Source organism: Ixodes scapularis, unplaced genomic scaffold, assembly GCF_016920785.2.
Source record: "Ixodes scapularis isolate PalLabHiFi unplaced genomic scaffold, ASM1692078v2 ptg002543l_1__unscaffolded, whole genome shotgun sequence".
NCBI classification, from domain to species: domain Eukaryota; kingdom Metazoa; phylum Arthropoda; class Arachnida; order Ixodida; family Ixodidae; genus Ixodes; species Ixodes scapularis.
Genome location: NW_024610252.1, coordinates 205,605 through 216,475, shown reverse-complemented (window position 1 = coordinate 216,475; position 10,871 = coordinate 205,605). Strand labels below are relative to the sequence as shown.

The 10,871-nt window shown below is 44.7% G+C and overlaps 1 long non-coding RNA gene across 1 annotated transcript; it reads left to right on the top strand.

Annotated features, from left to right (window-relative positions):
* The first annotated feature begins 2,172 nt into the window (after positions 1–2,172).
* Positions 2,173–10,661, top strand: LOC121834665. The gene is made up of 3 exons (XR_006077300.1): positions 2,173–2,213; positions 10,066–10,148; positions 10,622–10,661. It is a non-coding gene; the product is annotated as an uncharacterized LOC121834665 (long non-coding RNA).
* Positions 10,662–10,871: the final 210 nt, after the last annotated feature.

The following is a 10,871-nucleotide window of genomic DNA, read 5'->3' as shown; positions in this document are numbered from 1 at the left end:
TGGATATCATTAAAGATTGAGCATCCCACTGTTTGGCACTACACTCTCAGAAAAAGGGGGTATAGTATTACACCCCTTTTCTCAGATAATACACCCCAAAACTTCAGTTCGACGTACAGCGCACTGACGTCGATTCAACGGTACCAACTTTCGCGGGCGGCTTGATGACGTAATGGTAAACTTTGTGGGTTTCTTTTATGGAGGTCCCTCTACTAATAATCACCGCCCGATCGGTGTGTGCTCCTCCCGTCGCCCAGGGAGTGACATAGCACAGCGAGAAGACAGCCAATGGGTTTACTGTACCTCCCGGTTGCCCGTCGTCGAGAGCCGCCAGCCCTAGTTGTCGCCCTTCGATCAGAGATCGCAGTCGGACTTCGTGTCCAGGCCTGCGGACCACCCTTCCCTCGCCAGCGCTGCGTAGGCTGGCTGTCCCGGGCTATCACTGCCCGAGTTTCGCTGCGGAACCACCCCGGGATCGTCGTGGCCTCCCTTACAAAAATGAACAATGAGTTTCAATTGAGCTTCTAATGTGTTTTTATAGAGTCAAATGAAACTCATAAGAAACTCATCGTTAAATGAGTTTTATCATTAGCCACTCCATATCTATTCTTTTGAATTTACTCATTACAAATTCAAGTGAGGTTTATCGTTACCCAATCAATATCAATTCTTTCGAGTTTACTCATTACAAATTCAAGTGAGGTTTATCGTTACCCAATCAATAGCAATTCTATTGAGTTTACTCATTACAAATTCAAGTGAGGTTTATCGTTACCCAATCAATATCAATTCTTTCGAGTTTACTCATTACAAATTCAAGTGAGGTTTATCGTTACCCAATCAATATCAATTCTTTCGAGTTTACTCATTACAAATTCAAGTGAGGTTTATCGTTACCCAATCAATAGCGATTCTTTTGTGTTTACTCATTACACATTGAAATGAGTGTTGTCAAAAAAAAATCAATAAATCTACTCCCTACTGCATTGCACCCGAAGCAAATAGCGCGTCGGTGCTAGTTCTGATATACAGATTTATTTCCTGTGCTTAAAATAATAACTGTATTCACCCTCTTTTACTGTTAAAGGCTTATTCTAACGAAGTATGTCTTCAACGCGCCACAGTTTAGCGAAACCAAGATTTCGCGAAATCGGCCTGCTCACACCTGGAGTTTGACGCGCGAAACCTGTGACGTATTGACTCACGAGAATTTCGCCAAACCCTGTCTGCACCGGGAATATTAAGCGCCTCACATCAAAATGATATGAAGTACGCACAGTGTGAAGAGGCAGCCTGTTTTATTAATGCCACTCAATGAATTTCGTCAGATTCGGCTCAACGGGTTTACTAGTTCTGCCAAACCCGGGAAAAACCGCGAGATGACCTCGAAGCATTTCGGACATTTTTGCACCGCTAATAAAGAACGTTATCCCCAGTCACCATGTTTATATACAGTGCTTGCACCCGCCGCGACTGTTGACGAATCTGCACCGCGCCCCCAATCCGTACTGTAGGCGCCGTTAACACACCTGCAACCGAGCAGGACCAAGACTCGTCGCCCGTATGTCGCTCGACATGTTTGTTTTGTTTTCTTTCGGCTTCGGCTCGGATACGGAATCGGCCAAAAATCAGACTCCTCTAAAAGCTCGCTCCTCCTCGAAGGTCAGACGTCATAGCGAAGTCGAGCGGCCATTGGCAGCGTCCGCGTTTCTCCTTCGGTGTCGGTGAGGTTTCAGCGAAAAATTGCTCCAGAAGCGAGAAACACGCGCCAATTTTTTCGAAGGCGCGCCACTTTTTCGGTTGCGTTCAGACGGGGAATTTGTTTCCCAAAACCTAGTTTCGCGACACAAGATTCGCCAACGAGATGCATCATGTGAACAGATCTATTTACGGCGCCCCTCTATCGCGATTTGGTCAGTTTCGGTTTCAGTATTGCAACTTTTACTGGTTTCGGTTTCATATTTTAAGGATCGCGTCTTCGACGCCCCATCGGTAGCGACACCAGTTCTTTGTATTTTTCTTTTTCCGGCATGGTTTCGCCATTTTTGCGACCGTTAGGTGTTTCGCCGTTTCGCGGTATGGAAATGCCTTTAGAAATGAAAATGTGCTAATTTAACCAAGTTTATCTATCTGTGAAGTTTTCTCTGGTGATGATTATGTTCAAGAGCGCGGAAGGCCGACGACGCAACAGAACGAGCAACTCAACGCAGTTGGTAAGTGTACTTCTTTGTTTGCATTGTACGCGTTGAACGAGAAGTGAACATTATGGAGTTTTAGAATAATCTCGTGGCTGCTGTGCATGCGCAGACCCAAAACAAGCTTCGGACTCGAGCTTTGGGGCCCGTTATTTTTCGATAATAGCGTGGGTACCTTAAAAGGCGGCGTACCGCAAAAGGCGGCGCCCACGACATCTCCGTTGAATGCGTCTTCGACGCCGTCGCCCGCTCGGGAACTGCGTGAGTCGCACCCGGCGACCGCGGTCGGTATGGTCGACGCGTATTGAAAACGCCACGGATCGCTGGATTCACAGCTCAAAGCTATCGAGGCGCGTGTACTTACGATCGCGGCAGACATGTAAGCATGCCTGGGTAGTGGATCGTCTGGGCTTCGTAAGTACAACAGAGCAGCTTGGCAGCGACAAAAACAAAACATGCGGCATTGAGTGTAAAAAAACTACAAAAAAATGTTCCTCTGGACAAAAAGCTTGTTTAATTTTCAAGATAAAACGTTCTAACTTTCAAATAAAAGCTGCCGCGACATCTTGGTGGCGTTTTAAGCGCGAGATGCTTGCGTTTGGGGGGCTCCCCTTCAGAGAAACGCTATTCTAAAACTCTTCGCCGCAATCCTCGCTATTTTGCCGTCCGTAACGCGCGGTAAAGTAGCGCCCGATATTCTAAAACTCCCTATTTTCTCGTTAAAGACCGACCAACGAAACCATTTTCCGCAAGGTAGGAAAATGCCCCTCGCACCCTCCTCTTTTCACCCTCTCCCAAAAATCACGTGACGGCAGGGGCTTCTTTTGTGTCGGCTTTTTCTGTAGGGATAATCCTCAAAAACCGCGAAATGAGCGGCTAGCTGCGAGCGCCACAACGACCTTGAGACGTCCAGGTGTCTTCCCTCGTGGAAGCGGGTACGTTCAATCCGCGGGATTGAGGAAGCCAGCGCGACCGAACGCTTTTTCCCATGAGCTGCAGCTCCGAGGCCGCTCGGTCGGTGGAGATCGAGGGGTCGTGGTATGCGTTGTTCGTTCCAGTAGCCGCTTTCTGGCATCGCGCGGCTGCTGGAACCATTCCCGTGTCTGCACAAGGATTGGCTTGCGCAATAAAGGGTTCAGGTCGTTGATAATACATTTATTTGCGAAACTTATAAATCAAGTGGCTTTTCCCAATCTCTTCTTTACTGTTTGAAACACATCTCCTCTCATAGGTTGTATATCTCATTTTGGACTTTTTTGCGTATTTATCCATCCTTACCTCTGCTGGATGTTTGTTTTATTACTTGATAAAGACCTTTAAATATTGGCGTGGGCTTGTGCGATCAACGCTGTCCCGGATTCATTCAAAATTGGAAAGATTGGCGTCAAGAGCGGTTGAAGAAGCAATCCGAAATCCTTTCTTCTAATGAAGACGGCACAATCGTAAGATAGGTCTTTGCTTCACTTGCCTCCACAACGCCCTATCGTTTGCACTATCGCAACTTCTCAGTAACATAGCTGTATATCACATTTTACTCAGGGTTACTATAGATGTGGCCCCACAGGCTTTCCCGTCATCAGCAAGTCGACGTTTTAACGACCGGCGACTCTCCTGAGTGAGAATAAATATTATCACCTTCCATCAACATCCACCCCTTTCTCTCTCTCCACCCCACCCCGTTTCCCGAGTTGGGGAAGTATCAGGCCACTCCAAGGAACTGCCTGCAGACAGCGTTTTTCGGCTACTCATCCTCAACACATTCGAACCTGGAAGTAAACATATCGCATGAGCGACGCCCAGTTTATTTGCAACCTTAATAATGTGGCTCTACTGTTGGGACCCAATCAATTTCATCATCAATCATTATTTGTTACGATTTCATGGTAAAAGTGTGTTCGTCGTGATGCCACAAAAGTGGTCGATTCAAATTTTGCTGAAATACTCGCTCCTGTGACGCTCCAGTGCGTAAGGTCAAACCACCCGAGGCACTGCGTAATACTTTACAACTGTCGTTGACGATAAAATATCTGTGGGAAGTGCGTAAAATTGTTTACACCACAAAAGCGTACCTAAACACAACAAAATATCGCAATGGCAAAAAAAAAAAAAAAAAATATAAGCTTGCGAAAGCCGTTGCTTTTATCTCTCTCTCTCTCTCTCTCTCTTTTCGCGCCACTACAAAAAATAGCGGCCGAGCAACGAAATTCTATCAAAACTTCGCTTCTTGGAGAAAGGACAGCAGGCTATATGGTAGTGAATTTGCCAGGCAGTTTGTAGAAATAATAGGCGACCATTGAACCTAGCCTTTTACACAAATCATGCCCGGGATATCTCCATTTTCCTTCCACGCGATTAGAAGGAAAGACGCTGGGAGAATTCATGTGCATTAACACGCTGCGTCTAAAAGAAAGTACCAGGTTTATAGTGCATGTCAATTTAGATGTAAATAGTTTAATCACTGTGCACAAACATTCGTGGCCTGGAGGATGACATGTAAGCATGGCGGAAAGCAGCTTGCTGAAAATAGAAGTCTCTATTGCATTGCACTAGTGTGAAGAATTATTACGTATTTTTGTCTTATTTCCGTGCCAAAATAAAAACAGCGTTTAGGAACCGAACCCTGTGCGTTTTGAGGAGCGCCGGAAGGACATACAAAAATCGGGACAAGCTGAACAACACAAGGCGCCTTGCGTCACTCAGCTTTTCCTGGTTGCTTGTTTTTCCGGAGACTTTCAAAACGGGATGAAAAATTATGAACCGATTGACCCTACTTGCCACATTAGAGCAGTTCATTTTTATTACGACAGGCTCTCTTAGAGCGTCTTGCATAGTTCAGCTTGTACTGGTCCGTTTTTATTTTCGGTTCCTTTCAAAACGTGAGCTCTAAGCCACTGGACCAAACTACCACATCATAATCTGCGGAAGCGGAGAAGTGGAAATGCAACAAAATGAAAGATTCGCCCACGTTATTTGGGGCCTATAGAAAAGCGGACCGGATGGAAGGGGGCCAAAACCTCTTTCAAGAAACACACAATCTTCTCTTCAATTCTGTCAAACAATTTGATGTGAAGGTGTACTTGGCTATGGCATTATTCGTTTAGGAATCAAGCGAAACTTTGTATCGGATCATTATACGTCTACGTTCACTCCCATTCGATGCTTATCATGTTGTCGACCAGGGATGGGCAAAATACATGCAAATATGTATCGAAATACAAATACAAAATACTTCGTCAGAAATGTATTTAATTACAAATCTAATTACATTTTCAAAAAAGCATTTAAGTACAAGATACAAATACAACCAAATGTATTTGGTCGCCTCCAAATACTTTTCCAAATATATTCCTCAAAATTTGCGTCAGTGACTTCAGGGCACCTGCAACGGGTTTCTGGGTATCTCATTTTAATTTTGCATCGCACACTCGGGAGTTAGTGTGCGAGGCTCTTGTAACGTAATAGAAATATAATCCCAAAGAAATATAATCAGCTTGGACGTAATAGGTAAAAAAAATACAGAGCTTTAAGCAGCTTTTTTTGTCGATTACATTTCGGTATAGACCAACAAAGAACCGAGACGACCAAGACGCGCAGCACTAGCTAGAGAATTTTTTATTGTTGCAACTCGCACCAGTTACGAAAATCTGGACGACCCGTGCATTTAGAATGTTCCAGGCAAAAATATGGATGGAAATCAGGCTGGAGAGCATCACAAATTGTCACAGGCACTTATTTAGCCAGTCTGCCTGTGAACGTCGATTTCGTCACTATTCTTGCCTTGGACAAGCACCGTAATCACAAAGTCACTAAACGCTAGTGCTTGATTGAGAGACACTGCATTCGGTGCAGAACATAGTTTTCTTCCTGCTCTGGACAGTGACAATCAATTTGAGGGATGTATTTTCGCCCACAAAATTGTATTTAATTACATTTGTATTTGAAATACCCACGTTTTAGTATTTAAATACACACGTGAAATACATTGCCCAATTTGTAATTAAATGCAAATGCAAAATACACAAAGTATTTGAAATACGTATTTCAAATACTTGTATTTGAAATACTGCCAATCCCCGTTTTCGACTATGTACACAGGGTGGTTTTCAGCGGTACGTTTTTAATCTGATTGCCCGCCAGAGCGCGATCCAGAACGCACTATGGCCGCGGGCCGTCGCGCTCTTCTCCTTCTTCTCTGTATCAATATATAATAAAAAACGCGGGCCGAGCCGTCAATCGTGCATGGTGTTGGGAACCAGTAACTCTGACCCTTGAAATGTAGGCGTGACGCAAAACCCAGAGGCGTTTCGTTCGCCCGCTTACGTTCTTCCCAGGCGGCGGAGATTGTCGTTTAGGGGGGTTTATCTTCTGAACGGATCCAAGTTACTCAAGCAAGCTCGCATTCTGCTCGCAAAGCCCAGCCGCTCAGCAAAGGTAACGGACGGTGGTTCGAGAGGTGTGCAACCCTTGCCCGCTTGGCCCTCCCAACCACTTCTCCACTTCCGTAAATTTTGAATGTTGTAGGTTGATCCAGTGGCTTAGAGCTTACTTTTTAAAAGGAACCGAAAATAAAAACGGACCAGTACAAGCTGAACTATGCAAGACGCTCTAAGAGAGGCTGCTGTAATGAAGATGAACTGCTCTAATGTGGCAAGTCGGGCCAATCGGTTCATAATTTTTCATCCCCTTTTGAAAGGCTCCGGAGAAACAAGCAACCAGGAAAAGCTCAGTGACGCAAGGCGCCTCATATTGTTCAGGCTGTCCCGGGTTTTTTATGTTCTCTCGGCGCTCCTCAAAACGCACAGGGTTCGGTTTCTAAACGCTGTTTTTATTTTCACACAGAAATAAAACAAAAACACGTAATAATTTTCTACACCAGTGCAATGCAATAGAGACTTCTATTTCCAGCAAGCTTTCCGCCATGCTTCCATGGCATCCTCCAGGCCGCGCATGTTTGTGCACACTGATTAAACTATTTACATGTAGATTGACATGCACTAGAAATCTGGCACTTTCTTTTAGAAGTAGCATGTTAGTGCACATAAATTCCCCCAACATCTTGCCTTCTAATCGCGCGGAAGGGAAATGGAAATATCCCGGGCATGATTCCTGCAGAAGGCTAGATTCATTGGTCGCCCATTATTTCTACAAACTCTCTGGCAGATTCACTACCATATAGCCAGCTGTCATTTCTCCAAGAAGCGAGGTTTTGATAGAATTTCGTTGCCCGGCCGCTATTTTTTGTAGTGGCGCGAAAAGAGAGAGAGAGAAGGGGGGGGGGGGGGGGAAGCAATGGTTTTCGCAGGCAGATTTTTTTTTTTTATTTGCAGTTGCGATATTTTGTTGTGTTTAGGTATGCTTTTGTGGTGTAAACAATTTTACGCACTTTCCACAAATATTTCATCCTCAAAGACAGTTGTAAAGTATTACGCACTGCCTCGGGTGCGTTTACCTTACGCACTAGAGCGTCACAGAAGCGAGTATTTCCGCAATATAAATACGAGGACCTATTTCTCCCTTTGAATCGGCCACTTTTGTGGCATCACGACGAACACACTTTCACCATGAAGTCGTAACAAATAATGACTGATGATGAGATTGATGTGGCCCCAACAGTAGAGCCACATTATTTAGGTTGCAAATAAACAGGCGTCGTTCATGCGATGTGTTTACTTCCACGTTCGAATGTGTTGAGGATGAGTAGCCGAAAAACGCAGTCTGAAGGCTGCTTCCTGGAGTGGGCTGATATTTTTCCAACTCGGGAAAGGGGGTGGGGGGGAAGGGGTGGATGTTGTGGGAAGGTGATAATATTTATTCTCATTCAGGAGAGTCGCCGGTCATTAAAATGTCGAATCGCTGATAACTGGAAAGCCTGTGGGGCCAGATCTATAGTAACCATGAGTAAAATGTGGTATACAGCTATGTTACTGAGCAGTTGCGATAGTGCAAACGATGGGGCGTTGTGGAGGCAAGTGAAGCAATGACCTATCTCACAATTGTGCCGTCTTCATTAGAAGCAATAATTTCGGTTTGCTTCTTCAACCCCTCCTGACGCCAATCTTTCCAATTTTGGATAAATCCGGGATAGCGTCGTCGATCGCGCAAGCCCGCGCCAATATTTAAAAGTCTTTATCAAGTAAGAAAACAGACATCAAGCAGAGGTAAGGACGAATAAATAAGCAAGAGTTCAAAATGGGATAAACAACCTATGAGAGGAGATGTGTTTCAAACAGTAATGAAGAGATTAGGGAAAGCCAGTTGATTTATAAGTTTCGAAAATAAATGTATTATCGATGACCTGAACCCTTTATTGCGCAAGTTAAAACTTCTGCAGACACGGCAATGGTTCCAGCAGCCGCGCGATGCCAGAAAGCGGCTACTGGAACAAACCCCGCATACCACGACCCCTCGATCTCCCCCGACCGAGCGGCCTCGGACCTGCAGCTCATGGGAAAAACCGTTCGGTCGCGCTGGCTTCCTCAATCTCGCGGATTCAGCGTGCCCGCGCTCCGCGTCAAGGAGGGAAGACACCTGGACGTCTCAAGGTCGTTGTGGTGCTCGCAGCTAGCCTCTCATTTCGCGGTTTTTGAGGATTATCCCTACAGAAAAAGCCGACAGAAAAGAAGCCTCTGCCGTCACGTGATTTTCGGGAGAGGGTGAAAAGAGGAGGGCGCGAGGGGCATTTTCCTACCTTGCGGAAAATGGTTACGTTGGTCGGTCTTTAAGCTAGAATGTTTTTTTTTTTTCTTTTTCTTTTTTTTAACTAGTTGGGTTTGCTTTATCTGTCCTAATGTTTGGATCTATGTGCAGCGTAATGAAAAGTTGCCACTCATTCTGTGTATGGTCCGAGAAAGTGTGGCTCATGTCAACAGAGCACGTATTGAATTCCTAATGCTACTTTCAGTCCGTTGCTTTAGGAAATGTCTTATTGGTCTAGCAGTGTACTGATGTCTTTCAACTATAAATTGATTACATTGGCAATACTTCATTACATTTCCGAAGTTAGACTTCCTTGGAATTCGGTTCATGCAGAGACAATATTCCTTTTCAGTCAAAATGGTTGAAGAGGATATCCATCTTTTGTTTTGAAGTTATGGAAGTGGACTAAATTGTACTGTTAGGACAAACTTCGGTCCCCTGGCTTTCTAGAATTGAACTGGGTTTACATTTGTCGGTTAGAACTTTTGATAAAGCAGTTGTTCCTTTTTCCTCTTTTTTTTCTCTTTCATTTTGCAATTGTGATGTGATCAAGCCGAGGGCCGCAGTTATTCCCAAATGAAGCAGCAGCAGTGTGTTCCCAGCTTGCGTCACTTCGATTCATTTCAAGGCATGCCACGAAATGAATGCCCCTGTTCATACACCGTTGGAATTGGGACTGACTTCAAAATGCAGTTCGACACAGTGTTTAAGCGGTATGAAACGTCTGTTGAATGACCTATGCGGTTGTCACAGGTTCGTGGTTGGCCAACCCGAAACGCTTGTCTTCCTCTTCCCATTGGTTTGAAGCTCGGCCGGCATTATACTTTTTCATACTTAGCGTGCAACGCTGTCAAAGCTACTGGCGCGAGTGCGTGGCTTCATCTACGGTTTTGTTTGTGCGAGAAGGCGTGCAAATGATCAACAAGACCAAGCCCCACGCTCGCGCCAGTAGCTTTGACAGCTTTGCACCTTAAGTATGAAAAGGAGTATAGTCTCATCCGAGCTCAAGCCTTTGACGCTCAGGTAAACAAGTGCGAGGATTGTAATTGACCCTGCCCCAAAACCACCTATAAACAGACCAAAATCACAAAAAAAGACAAAATTTGTGACAGCGGTGTTCGAGAGAAACTGCAGACGTTTAATTGCCCTGCCTGAAACTTTGCAAACATTTCAGTGTGGTTGCACCTGTGTGGGCGAGGTAAATCCACTATGAAAAGACCCTGAAGTGACGCCTTCAGGATGCCGAAAATAATTATGGTAAGTTAGAAATTAACCCACTAGTATACTTCCTAAATATTTGGGCCGGGTGTCGATTAAAAAATTTTAACCCAGTTAATTTGTCACAAATTTTCAGGCATAATATCTTGAAAAGAATGGAACTGCAGATGATCCAAACTGGCTGAGGTAAATCAGCCTTGCGGTGCACCAAGGTTTACACTGAACATACTTTTGTGTATTGTCCACGAGGTGTAGCCCTTGCATTGAAGTTTTATGTTGTAGTTTCTTCAATGTTTGAACTTTCAGCGTGCCAGCTGGGTAGTGTGTAAATGTTTTTTTTTTTTTATAGCGCAAGCAATATCTTAATCCTGGTGGCAGAAAGTTTCGGCTAGCAGTTGACATGGTTGGACAACGGTGTGCATGCTTGCTTTCTCTGAAGCGGCCAATGAAGCGAAATAACAGCATGTGCGGATTGTTCATGCATTTAATTTTTTGTTTGTTGTTCGTTTCAGACTACATGTGCTCCCAGTACAAGGGGGTGGCCCTCCAGGCGCTGACGACCAGCATGTCATCTCTGCTGTGCTGTCGAGGGAAATTTAAAGGGTAAATATTGCAGCTGCAGTTTTTTCTATTCTATCCCTGCTACACTTCCTGTGAATTTCTGTGCACACTTGGTCTTTTTGTTTTCATAGTACTGTAAACTTTTGTTATAGTCCGTTGCAACTATAGAATAGCACAAGCCCCTCCCACAATTCCCTTTGC